Below are 13,653 nucleotides of genomic sequence, written 5' to 3' on the forward strand. Positions count from 1 at the left end.
AACAGATAATTCCACCTGTTGCCGTTTCATCAGTGCCCGGATCTCTTTTTGGAGGACACGCTGCTGGCTGGAACTGGCGTTCATGGCAATCTGCTGTAAAATGAGAATTATCTCTGCAAGACAATTTTCAATCACGTTAGTACCCAAGGTTATTTTAGGGTGACTCTCACGACGGTCAATGTCCACAATGATCAGTCCTTGTGCCGCTAGTTCGACTTTACCGATCTTAATGGTCACCTCTATGAATCCCACCTGCGGCACGGGCTGACCATTGCTGGCGATGATACTCAGGTCGTCATCTGGGTAGCGGGTTATGTCCGAGTCATTCCAGTACCGCTTAAAGAGCACGTACGGGATGGTAGTCATCTGTGACCCAGTGTCTAGTAGGGCACTCATAGGAATGCCATCCAGTACCACAGGCAAGACTGGACGTCCCCCTATATATTTATCACGCCACTTTGAAGGGCCTGATGATCTTATGCCTGGGGGTTGGCCCTCTGCCCCAGGTCGTGCCCGTTTAAATGACAGTACCTTGCCATATGTCCGGGTTGATTGCAGCAGCGGCAGATGGGTTGTCCGTCCTCGTTGGATCTGTCGCTGGGTCTTCTTCTGGACGATGGGATCCTGCTCTGTTGGTACCACGGGACGTCCTCCGGACTGGTGGCCAGCTTGATCCTACCTGGAGGAGAGACCTGTAAAGACTGCACAGTTCGGGTTAGCGCGGCCACGCTTTTAGTTAGCTTTTGGACCTGATGGTGCAGGTCTGTAGCAGGGTTGTTGTCCAAAGCCTGCGCACCAGCTCCTATAGGCTCTGCAGACAAGGGCGCCGCCTCCTGGTGATAGGTAATAGCAGGGCGCCGGTGGGTTACAGCACTACCCGTTGCCGGTTCTCTGAGCACCCGGATGGCCCTGTCTTTTAACTTTGCAAAGTCTAAACCAGTGTTCTGCAAGGCCATTGCACGTAACTGGGTTCGGTGGGCGTTGGACAGCAGACCCTCAATGAATTGCTCAGTTAATACTTCATCTGCATTCCGCACACTGTCAGGGTCTGCCTGTTTAATGGCTCCCAGGGCCTCTTGCAAACTCAAAGCATAGTCTCTTATACTGTCTTGGGCCCGCTGCTTGCACCCATAAAATCTAATTTTGATCTCGGCTGAGGTGCGGGTATCAAAAGTGTCCTTCAGCCGGGCTAAGCTCTCCTTTACGGTCTCCTTGTCCCGGACTGACCAGGACTTTACTTCGCGTTGGGCTGCGCCGGTGAGCTGGCCTATTAATATGCTCACTTTCTGGCCCTCCGTCAGGGGGTATACCTTAAATAGGCTGTACAGTCTCTCTTTAAAGTCGCTTAGGGTATGCGACTCCCCTGAGTATTGGGGCAGCCAGGCCGCTCCGGGGATGTAAGGCATTGTAAATGGCATTACTGCGGCGGTGGCCGCGCTGGTGGTAGAGGGTCCCTCCGTGTCCGTCATCTTCCTCCCCCCTAGTTAAGTGTGGCCTACCTTCCGACGATCCTCTTCTGTAGGCTGCGGCTCCGCTGGTGCGGCTCCGGACGAGGACCTTGCGTTGCGTACTGGTGATGTCAGCGTCGCTCTCTCTCCCTTCCAGGACCTTGCGCAGCGTCGGTGCGTAGGGCGGAGCTTCAGGTCTCGCGCGCTTTCGGCGTCCACGCCCCTCTTCTTCCCGCGTGGCGTCCCGAAGATGGCACCCGATGGTGGGAAAACGACTGCGTATGGCGGGAAAACAGCTGCGGATGGCGGGAAAACGGCTGAAGATCGCGGGAAACTTCACCACGGCAGGTATGACAGGCTTTTAAAGGCGTGCAGTACCCGGTGGTTGCGGGCTAGAAATCCTGCCGACTACGCCAAAGTTGACGCATCCCCTGGGCCGTGTGGGCACGTGTGTGGGATACCCGGAGCCGGGTCTCCGGGGTTATAGTCTCCGTGGCGGTGACCCGGTCCCGTGGCTCAGGGTGGTCAAACAAGTGGCAGTCTATTTGTAAGGTTTTAGGTTAATTGTCCGACTACGCCACCCGTGGATTGCAGTCAGGGTGTACCGCCGCTGAGGCTGGTGTTGTATGCGCAACAGAGAATGGGATGGCTCCCCACGGGAGGAGTATAGCCTTAGGGCAATGAGTGTGAATGATGGGAGTAATGGTGCACGAGCGCAACAGGAACGACTCAGAGTCTTTGCAGTGCAGTTCAGGGTCTTTACTGATGATAATAAGGCAGACCCTCTCGGGAGTACTGGCTAGCATAAGAGGCCTGGTCAGTCTGTGAGCAAACAGGAGTTCCCCTGACCAGGTGGAGTTGTAGGCCTCCCCGTCTGTCTGCACTCTTCCTGGCTACTTTGCTATAAGCGGGTGATAGTAGCCCACGTCCCTGAGTGTACCGTGTAGTGCTCACCCGTATGGCTGGTGACTTGGGGCCTTCTGTTAGCCTCCACTCCTCGATGGCGGTGCTGGTCCCTTGCTTGTGACTGAGCCTCCGGGCTTCTATGGCCAGAGGACCTGGAATCCCCTGCCGGCTGGGTTCTGCTGTTGGACTTAGAGATCCTTACAGCCTCGGACTCCGGTGTCCGGTACTTAGATTCTTCTGCCAGGGCGAGCTCTGCTTAGCTCCAACCCCTGGCACTCAGCTCCTGCTCCTACAGAGCTCCTGCTGTTTCTTTCCCTGTGTTTGCTTGTTCTCCCCTAACCCCGCCCCAGACCTAGTTTATAAGGGCAGATTCCTCCCCTCCCAGGACTGGCAGGAGGTGTTGCATGCTTAAGGGCTCCTGACCAGGAAAACTCCCACTTGCTTTTAGACGTAATATTTCTATTACTGTGGTAACCAGACCCCTGGGGTGCCACATTTTTCTTCGAACATTCTGAATAGTTATGTCTAATCTGTCATTAGCTTCTGTTGTTGAATTGTTGTAAAGACTCACAGCGACTCTTCACTCTTCCAAGAATGCACCGGAAATATGTAAATTACCTTCCTCGAGCTTCAATTCCTGGTTTGTCAATTTCCTTCAAGCAGCTCGATTCAGCTACACCCAAAGATCTTCAGACGCACAGCGACTCTTCACTCTTCCCAGATTGCACGTGACATATGAAAATTACCTTCCTCGAGCTTCAATTCCTGACTGTATCAAAGTCAAAGCCAAATTCCACAACATATTAAAAACAAAGCAGCTTTGTTTAAAACATGACACATCAATCAAAGACAAACAATGCAGCGTCTTTTTCCGCAACTTTAAATTCCATTCTTACTTCATTCTCTTCTACCAATAAAGATGTCTCGCACTTGCGCAGTGGGATCACTGGCTGTTCAACAGGGTACAATGAGGCGCGCCTGCTCAGCTTTCCGATTCCACTGCACAGCCGCAAGACTACGAGAACTACGCGATGACAGAGAGACGTCATCTACGTACATGCACTTATAAGAGGCGGCGTTTGAAGAGACTGGGGGTGGCATTTGAAGGGACCAGAGCGACATTGATCACAATGTAGAGACACCCATCGGACCGGACCAGACCGTGCAATTTACATACAGCGCGGGACAAGTATAAAACACTTTTTCTGAGGTATAAAGGGGCACATCTGAGGATATTAAGGGGTTGCAGGAACCTCATTCTTATGATCTTAAAGGTGATGGGCAGGGTTTATAAGGCAAAAAACTTTTGACAGGTTCCCTTTAATAGTCACTCATAGAAAAACACACACATTCCCACATGTACCACTGTATGTAGACACTACACTCATACATACAATAACAACAAATATAGAAACACATACACACACTATATACTATACATACAATTGTTATTTTGTCCCTCTTGTCATATTTTAAAGTGGTAACCTCCCTTAGTATGCCTGGAGGAAAGGCAGTACAGCAGCCATGGATTTCTTGCCGGTTTCCTCCACTGGGTTTTTCCTGTCCTGAGTTTTTTTTAGATACCAAAGGCCCACAACTGGATAGTACAGCGATTTGACCCGTGGAACTGCGAAACCACACTGGGATGTTGGGCCTACACAAGACTATTTTCAACAGACATATTTTTGTGTCACAACAGTCAGGAGACACTACTGTTTTTACGGAAAAAACTACCAAAAGCTGAATAATAGAGATTTTTTACCGTGGGATGGCAAAACCACAGTTATTGTTTACTGGGGTATACCACAGTTTTTTAAATAGAGATATTTGCGGCTGAACAGTGAGCGACACACTCAAACTGTTTTTTTTTTTTTGATACAAATGGCCCAAAATTGATAATACAGAGGTTTGAACCATGGAAGTGCAAAACAACACTTCTGTTTCTCTAGCCTACACCAGACTATTTTCAACAGTTATATTTGTGTCTGAAAAATCAGAGACACGCTTTTTTTTGGGGGGGGGACACACACCAAAAGGTTAATAAGACGGGTATTTGTACAGTGTGAAGGAGGTAAATAAAAGGAGGATTTAGATGAAAAAAAAGGATTTTTCCTGGCCCCCGACACCTGGTGCTAAGTCCAGCAATTTGAGCAACAGGAGCACACAGGACTGTAATGCAACGTTTGCTGGTATAACCACTGTGTCTCCTATACAGCCTGCCTGCCTGGTATCTGGGATGGATATTAGTCCTGAAAAGGACTGTTTGTTTGTTCTGGCAGCCTTTACAGACCCTACACTAACTATTTCGCAGTTTATATCTCTCCCTAAATCAGCAGCGCTGTCCCTACACTGTCTAATCCGGAGCGACTGTGTCCAAGATGGCGGCGCCCGGTTTTAAATACTCGAGGTGACGCTGTGCGGCCAGCCAATCACTGTAATGCCCACAACCAACATGGCTGCAGCATTACAGTGACTGGCTGGCAATCCCTGCATGTTCATTTTTTCTCTGTAAAGAGCGCCAAACATGCAGGTCGGAGACCCGAGCTCCCTCCCGAGTAACCCGGAAATGCTCGGTGCTCGCCGAACATCCCGAGTAGCGTGATGCTCGGGCGAGTACCGAGCAGTGTTGAGCATGCTCGCTCAACACTATTAAATAACAATCATAAGATGACCGCTGTCACTCAATGCAAAATATATTCAAAACTTATGAACGGGGAAGCACCTAGTAAGAATTACAAACATTATGATGGAGACAGGTCTCCTACAGAAATATCTGGAAAAAGATGAGTATAAATATAATATTAATTAAACATTCCATACAAAAACACACTGTCTCTTATTTACATGTATATTTAGCATTAGAGTTCAATCAAAAGATTTGCAGGACGATGGCTTAGTGGTCAAATCAGTAGTCCATGGCGGCTGCATCAGAGGACTGTAAAGCTCCTTCTACTGACAGCCTCCTTGGCCCCTCTTCTGCTTAGTAGGCCTCCTCGATGTCATGCATGTCACATAGTGATGTCCTGGGGTCTACTAATCAGAAGAGGTGCCAGAGATGCTGTAAGAAGTAGGAGATTCACAGTATTCTGGTTCGGCTGCCATGGAGTAATGACTCAGCAGCTGAACCAGAATCCTGCTAATCTTTTTCCGCAACTTTAAATTCCATTCTTACTTCATTCTCTTCTACCAATAAAGATGTCTCTCACTTGCGCAGTGGGATCACTGGCTGTTCAACAGGGTACAATGAGGCGCGCCTGCTCAGCTTTCCGATTCCACTGCACAGCCGCAAGACTACGGGAACTACTCGATGACAGAGAGACGTCATCTACGTACATGCACTTATAAGAGGCGGCGTTTGAAGAGACGGGGGGTGGCATTTGAAGGGACCAGAGCGACATTGATCACATTGTAGAGACACCCATCGGACCGGACCAGACCGTGAAATTTACATACAGCGCGGGGCAAGTATAAAACACTTTTTCTGAGGTATAAAGGGGCACATCTGAGGATATTAAGGGGTTGCAGGAACCTCATTCTTATGATCTTAAAGGTGATGGGCAGGGTTTATAAGGCAAAAAACTTTTGACAGGTTCCCTTTAATAGTCACTCATAGAAAAACACACACATTCCCACATGTACCACTGTATGTAGACACTACACTCATACATACAATAACAACAAATATAGAAACACATACACACACTATATACTATACACACAATTGTTATTTTGTCACTCTTGTCATATTTTATAGTGGTAACCTCCCTTAGCATGCCTGGAGGAAGGGCAGTACAGCAGCCATGGATTTCTTGCTGGTTTCCTCCACTGTGTTTTTCCTGTCCTGAGTGTTGCTGCACGCACTTCATGAATGATAGGAGGTAACCAGCACATATAAAATATATAACAAACTTCACATTTTTTTAAATCTCTGTGAAGTGTCTGAGTATTTCATACCTTTATGTATGGAAGCAGAGTTAAGTCTTAGATGTGAGACTTGATTAAAATGGTGCATCTACTTTTTTTCCCTGAATAATAATCCAGAGAAGTTTGGTACTTAAATCGAGCAGGTCAGACCCACAGATGGGATCGACTTGAGTATCGAGTATAATGGAAGTCAATGGGAAACTCGAGCATTTCCCTGAAAGATCCTACAGGAGGGCTGGGGTAGCAGGAAAATCTCTGAAATGGATGGAAACAGCGCTCAAATGGAATGGGAACAGCATAGGGAAGACACCTGGGCACATCCCTGACTCCCAGGTCGCTGTTGCGAACAATGTTGTCTGAGTATTACTCCACTTTTATGGACTGACAATAAAACATATAAAACCAAAGCTAAAGTGTATTTTACAGGAAAAAATGATAGGAAACATTCTTTCCTGTATAATTGTGTGACACCCCAGGGGTCTGGTTGCCACAGTAATAGAGATATTATGTCTGAGAGCAAGTGGGAGGTTTCTCTGGTCAGGATCCCTAAGCATGCTACACGGTCCGCCCAGACCTGGGAGGGGAGGAATCTGCCCTTATAAACTGGGTCTGGGGCGGGATTAGACAGAGTCAGAGCCTGGAGTTCAGTTCCAGACACAGGGAAAGTGAGAACAGGAGCTCTGTAGGAGCAGTAGCTGAAGTCCAGGGGCTGGAGCTGAGCAGAGCTCGCCCTGGACGAAGACACTAAAACCGGACACAGGAGTCCGAGGCTGTGGGGACTGATATACACCCAGCAGCAGAAACCAGCCGGCAGGGGATTCCAGGTCCTCTGGCCATAGAAGCCCGGAGGCTCAGTCACAAAGAAGGGACCAGCGCCGCCATCCAGGAGCGGAGGCTAACAGAAGGCCCCAAGTCACCAGCTATACGGGTGAGCACCACACGGTATACTCAGGGACGTGGGCTACTTGTAACCGCTGACAGCAAGGTAGCCAGGAAGAGTGCAGATAAATGGGGAGGCCTACAACTCCACCTGGCCAGGGGAACTCCTGCTTGCTCGCAGACTGACCAGGCCCCTTATACTAGCCAGTACTCCCGGGAGGGTCTGCCTTGTACCATCAGTAAAGACCCTAAACTGCACCTCCCGTCACTGTGATTCCTTGCCGCTCCTGCACCATTAGCACTGGGACCCTCAGACCATCACTCCCATCATCTTCCACATTAGCTGCCCTGAGGCAATACTTCTCCCGTGGGGAGTCATCCCATACTCGGCTGCGCAAACAACATCAGCCTCAGCGGTCTGCAGCGCAGCGGCGGTCCCCACTGACCGCAATCCACGGGTGGCGTAGTCGGACACTTATTACAATACAAATAGACTGCTACTGGTTTGATCACCCTGGGCACGGACCGGGTCACCGCCACGGAGAACTACAACCCCCAGCGATCCGGCTCCGGGCATTCCCCCTGCACAGCAGCACAGCATAGGCCCAGGGGGCGAGTCAACTTTGGCGTAGTCGGCAGGATTTCGTGCCCGCAACCACCGGGTACTGCGTGCCTGAAAAAGAGACTTTTATACTTACCTGTGGTGAAGTTTCCTGCCGTCCGGAGTCGTTTCCCGCCATCCGGAGCTGATTCCCGCCATTAGACGCCATCTTGGACCGTTTCCCGCCGTCTTCTGCCTTCTTCCCGCCATCCGCAGCTGCTTCCCGCCTTCGGACGCCATCTTCGGAACGCCGAGCAGGAAGAAGAGGGGCGTGGACGCCGAAAGCGCGCGAGACCCGAAGCTCCGCCCCACGCTCCGCCCCACACAGTGACGCTGCGCAAGGTCCTGGAAGGGAGGAAGAGCGACGCTGACGTCATCGGAGCACTACGCCAGGTCCTCAACCCCGACGATCGACTGCGGAGCCGCGGCCTACGGAAGAAGAGCATCGCAAGTTAGGCCACGGTCCACTAGGGGGGAGGAGGATGCCGGATACCGAGGGGAGCTCCACTGCCACAGCCACCGCCAGCGCAACCGCTGCAGCAGTTATGCCATTCACCATGCCCTATATCCCGGGGCAACCTGGCTACCCTAGTACTCAGGGGAGTCACATACTCTAAATGACTTTAGAGAAAGACTGGATAGCCTCTTCCAGGTATACCCCCTCCCAGAAGAGCAAAAAGTGAGCATCCTGGTGGCCCAATTAATCGGGGCAGCCCAAAGGGAGGTAAAGTCCTGGCCACCTGGGAGGAAGAGGACTGTCAGAGACATACTAACCCGGCTGAAAGACACATTTGACACCCGCACCTCAGCCGAAATAAAACTAAGATTTTATGGGTGCAAACAACGGGCACATGAGAGTATAAGAGACTATGCTCTAAACCTACAAGAGGCCCTGAGAGCCATTAAGCAGGCAGACCCTGACAGCGTGGGAAATGAAGATAAGCTGTTGACTGAACAATTTATTGAGGGTCTACTGTGCAATGCCCACCGAACCCAGTTGTGGGCAATGGCCTTACAGGACCCTGACCTGGACTTTGCACAGTTCAAGGACAGAGCCATCCGGGTGCTCCGAGAACCGGCACCAGGTGGCGCTGTGACCCACAGGCGCCCTGCTATCACTTACCACCAGGAGACGGCGCCCTCATCTGCAGGGCCTGTGGGAGCTGATGCGCAGGCTTTAAACAGTGACCCGGCTACAGACCTGCACCATCAGGTCCTAGAGCTGACTAAGAGCGTTGCCTCGCTAACCAGAACTGTGCAGTCTTTACAGGTCTCTTCTCCAGGAAAGATCCAGCTGGCATCCGGACCGGAGGACGTCCCGTGGCGCCGACTGAGGAGGACCCCACCGGCCAGAGGAAGACCCAGCGACAGATACAACGAGGACGGACGACCCATCTGCCGCCGCTGCAATCAACCCGGACATGTGGCAAGGTACTGTCATTTAAACGGGCACAACCTGGGGTAGAGGGCCAACCCCCAGGCATAAGACCATCAGGCCCATCAAACTGGCGTGATAAATACGTAGGGGGACGTCCAATCTTGCCTGTGGTACTGGATGGCATTCCTATGAGTGCCCTACTAGACACTGGGTCACAGGTGACCACCATCCCGTACGTGCTCTTTAAGCAGTACTGGAATGACTCGGACATAACCCGCTACCCAGATGACGACCTGAGTATCATCGCCAGCAATGGTCAGCCCGTGCCGCAGGTGGGATTCAAAGAGGTGACCATTAAGATCGGTAAAGTCGAACTGGCGGCACAAGGACTGATTATAGTGGACATAGACCGTCATGAGAGTCACCCTAGAATAACCTTGGGAACTAATGTGATTGAAAATTGTCTTGCAGAGGTGATTCTCATTTTACAGCAGGTTGCCAAGAACGCCAGTTCCGGCCAGCAGCGTGTGCTCCAAAAAGAGATCCGGGCACTGATGAAGCGGCAACAGGTGGAACTATCTGGTGGTGAGATAGGTAGCGTAAGAATGTGTGACCTGTTCCCTATTGCCATGCCCCCAAAAAGTGAGATGACAATTTGGTGCCGGGCAGCTATTGGTCTAAGAGGTAGAGACTACCAAGCAATGGTAGAACCCGTCTACTCAGACAGTAGGCCCACCATTTTGACAGCACGCGGGGTGGTCGATGTACGCCATGGGAGGGTGCCCGTTCGCATCATAAATATCGGGGAGAGAGAAGTACACCTGCCCCGGTATGCCACGCTTGCCAAATTGTTCACCATAAACCAGAATTCTGTACAGGCCGTGGAACCCTTGCCTCCATCTCAACCAGAGGAAGGTAACGGCTCTAAGAAACCAATGGAGGACTGGTGTCAGCAACTGCATTTGGGTACTGACTCCACTCCCTCACACCAGAAACAGGGAGTCTATCGGGTGGTTCGCGAGTACGAGAGAGTGTTTAGTAAAACACCCGCTAGACTTCGGGCAAGTAAAGGGGGTAGAACACCACATCCCCACGGGAGACCATCCTCCCATAAAGGAGAGATACCGACCCGTACCCCCGGCACACTACCAGCACGCCAAAGGGATGCTTAGAGACATGAAGGAGGCTGGGGTAATCAGGGACAGGTGTAGCCCCTGGGCAGCTCCACTAGTCTTAGTGAAAAAGAAAGACAACACCATGAGAATGTGTGTAGACTACAGGAAGGTCAACCGTATCACACACAAAGATGCGTACCCGTTACCAAGGATAGAAGAGTCCTTAGCTGCATTAAAATCTGCTAACTTCTTCTCTACTTTGGATCTCACTAGCGGGTACTGGCAGGTTCCTGTAGCAGAGGCGGACCGGGAGAAGACCGCATTCACCACCCCGATGGGTCTCAGCGAATTTAACTGTATGCCGTTCGGGCTCTGCAATGCACCAGGAACCTTCCAACGGTTGATGGAATGCTGTCTGGGACACCGGAACTTCGAGACGGTCCTGTTATACCTGGACGATGTCATCGTCTATTCCAAGACCTACGAGGACCACCTGAAACACCTGGCAGAAGTGTTTGAAGCTCTGGCAAATTACGGCCTAAAGGTGAAACCCTCCAAGTGTCACCTCCTGAAACCAAAGGTGCAGTACCTGGGACACGTGGTGAGTGCTGACGGAGTGGCTCCCGACCCTGATAAGATCACCGTGATTAAGGACTGGCCAAGACCCTCCAGCATAAAGGAAGTGCGGCAGTTCCTCGGGTTGGTAGGCTACTACCGAAGATTCATTCCCGGTTTCACCAAAATGGCAGCCCTATGCAGGACCTCCTGATAGGTCAATCTCGGAAAGCCAAAAACCAGAAGCCGCCCTTTAGGTGGGAAAAGCTGGAAGAGGAGTCCTTCTGCCAGCTGAAGATGGCCCTCACGGGGGATGAAGTCCTGGCATATCCAGACTACAGCCAGCCCTTTATCCTCCACACGGACGCAAGCAACATCGGGCTAGGAGCCGTACTGTCCCAGATCCAGCAAGGGAAAGAACGAGTAATCGCTTATGCCAGCCGAAAGCTACGGCCCACGGAGAGGAACCCTGAGAATTATAGCTCATTCAAGCTGGAGTTCCTGGCAGTAGTGTGGGCAGTGACCGAACGCTTCAAGCATTACCTTGCCTCCTCCAAATTCACCGTGTACACGGATAACAACCCGTTGACACACCTGGACACTGCAAGTCTCGGTGCCCTGGAACAGAGATGGATGGCCCGCCTGTCCAACTTTGAATTCACCATCAAATACCGGGCAGGACGCTCAAATGCCAACGCGGATGCCCTGTCTAGAATGCCGAACTTACCGGACGTAGGGGAAGATCCAGAAGATCTGGAAGAAGTTGAGCTCCCTGCGTTCCATCGTCATGGGATTACCCTGTATTCCCACCGTGTGAAGGACAGGCGCTCCGTGACGTTCAATCCCTTGCCCCACTACAACTGTGCGGAGACGCAAGACAGTGATCCCGCAGTCCGTTCGGTGAAGGAAATGCTGACCCAGGCCGATGCCCGTCTTGACCCAGACGCTCCGGAGGAGACCAAGCAACTGTGGAAGGAGAAAAGTAAGCTGTTCTTCTACAGGGAGAAGCTGTGCCGGAGAATGGTTAACTCTCGAACACATGAGTTGACCTGGCAGGTAGTGGTCCCAAGACGAGACGCAGCTATGGTTCTGGAGGCATACCACAACGGAGCAGGGCATTTTGGATGGAAGAAGCTGGAGTTCTTGTTGCGTGAATGGTTCTACTGGGTAGGCATGAGAGGAGCCATCGAGAGGTGGTGCAGAGACTGTGGCCCGTGCCACCTGAGAAGAAAAGACCGAGCCAGCCAGAAGACTCCCCTGCAGCCCATCATCACCAGACAGCCACTGGAACTGGTAGCCCTGGACCATGTGAAACTGGGTATGTCTACGCCCTCACAATCGTAGATCATTACTCCCGGTTCCTGGTGGTGGTCCCGGTCAAGGACTTAATGGCTCAAACCGCAGCTAGAGCCTTCCAGCAGCACTTCTGCCGTCCACACGGGTACCCGGACCAAGTGTTGACAGACCAAGGACCAGCCTTCGAAGCGGAGGTCTTCCAGGAGTTCTGCAACCTGTATGGCTGCAAGAAGATAAGAACAACGCCCTATCACCCTCAAACCAATGGACTCTGCGAGAAGATGAACCAGGTGGTGATAGATCTGCTAAAAACATTGCCCCTGGAAGAACGCAGTCTGTGGCCTGAGAAACTGCCCTATCTGGTGGACCTGTATAACCACATCCCTGTAGGTTCCACCAACTGTACCCCGGCTTACCTAATGAGAGCAAGACCTGGTAAGCTGCCTATTGACCTGGATATGGGAGTCCTGACGCCTGAGGACACCTCGCCAGAGGCAGACTGGGATACAGAACGGCAGCAGCAGTATCGGAAAGTACAGGAGAGCGTCGAGCGAAGTCTGTCTCAAGCTAGAGAAAGGCAAGAGAAGGCTTATAACCAGTATGCTCCCGCTGTTCCCCTGGTACCTGGAGAGCAGGTCTTGAAGAGGAAGAGGCGGCTCCACAAGTTGGACAACCAGTGGGAGAAGGACCCGTACACTGTACTGCCATCAAGCCATGAGAACCCAAAAATCTGCATAATTAGTAAGGATGGAGGAGAAACCACAGCCATTGTCTCCAGAGACCACCTGAAGAAGTGTCCCGAGCAGCTCTAAAGCCCTGAAGAAGATCAAGAAAACCCTCAACCCGCAGAGGAAAGGGAAGAAATGATCAGTACCGTACTCGGAGACTTTCCCCGGTCTTGGACACAAGTAAACGGCGCTGTCGTGGTACCCGTCCTCACCTTTCTCCAGCCAGCCCCGCAAGTGCCTACAGAGGAACCAGTAGAGCTGGAAGAGCAGCCGGCCCAAGAGGCAGAAGAGTCCACACCAGCAGTACAGGAGGATCAACCCTCTGCTAGTAGTGAGCCTGCCGTGCCCCTAGTGAGCCAAAGAGTGTGCAGACAGCTGCCCAGCTTACCCATAACACCTCCTACACCCTGTAGTGCCAGACCAGTTAGTGAGCTCCTTAGGTCCACTAGAGTCACTAGAGGTCAGATGCCCACTCGCTGGAGAATCTAAACCAATGCACTGTAAAGTTGACTGTTTATTGAAAAATGTTTATGGTTTATGTTTGTTGCCTGTTACTAATTATGTTTCTCAGTTACCCTGCAGATTTATTTGGACTAACAGGTTATGGACACTGGATAACCGGAACAGTTTTGTAGATAGTTGCACCTTGGTGCCTCTTGCGAAGACGGTCGCAGAAGAGAAAACCTGTCTGGCGTGGCCTACTTGCGGTCCAAAGTAGTTAGCTCTACCCTTGCAGCCATGCCCAAGGGCAACGCAAGGGGTTTACTTTGGACAGGTCCCCTATTCTGTGCCAAGACTTCGCCTTGTTGGGTGACATGGACAC

Source organism: Phyllobates terribilis, unplaced genomic scaffold, assembly GCF_046119375.1.
Source record: "Phyllobates terribilis strain yellow unplaced genomic scaffold, ASM4611937v1 Scaffold_2__4_contigs__length_985480577, whole genome shotgun sequence".
Classification (NCBI taxonomy): Eukaryota; Metazoa; Chordata; class Amphibia; order Anura; family Dendrobatidae; genus Phyllobates; species Phyllobates terribilis.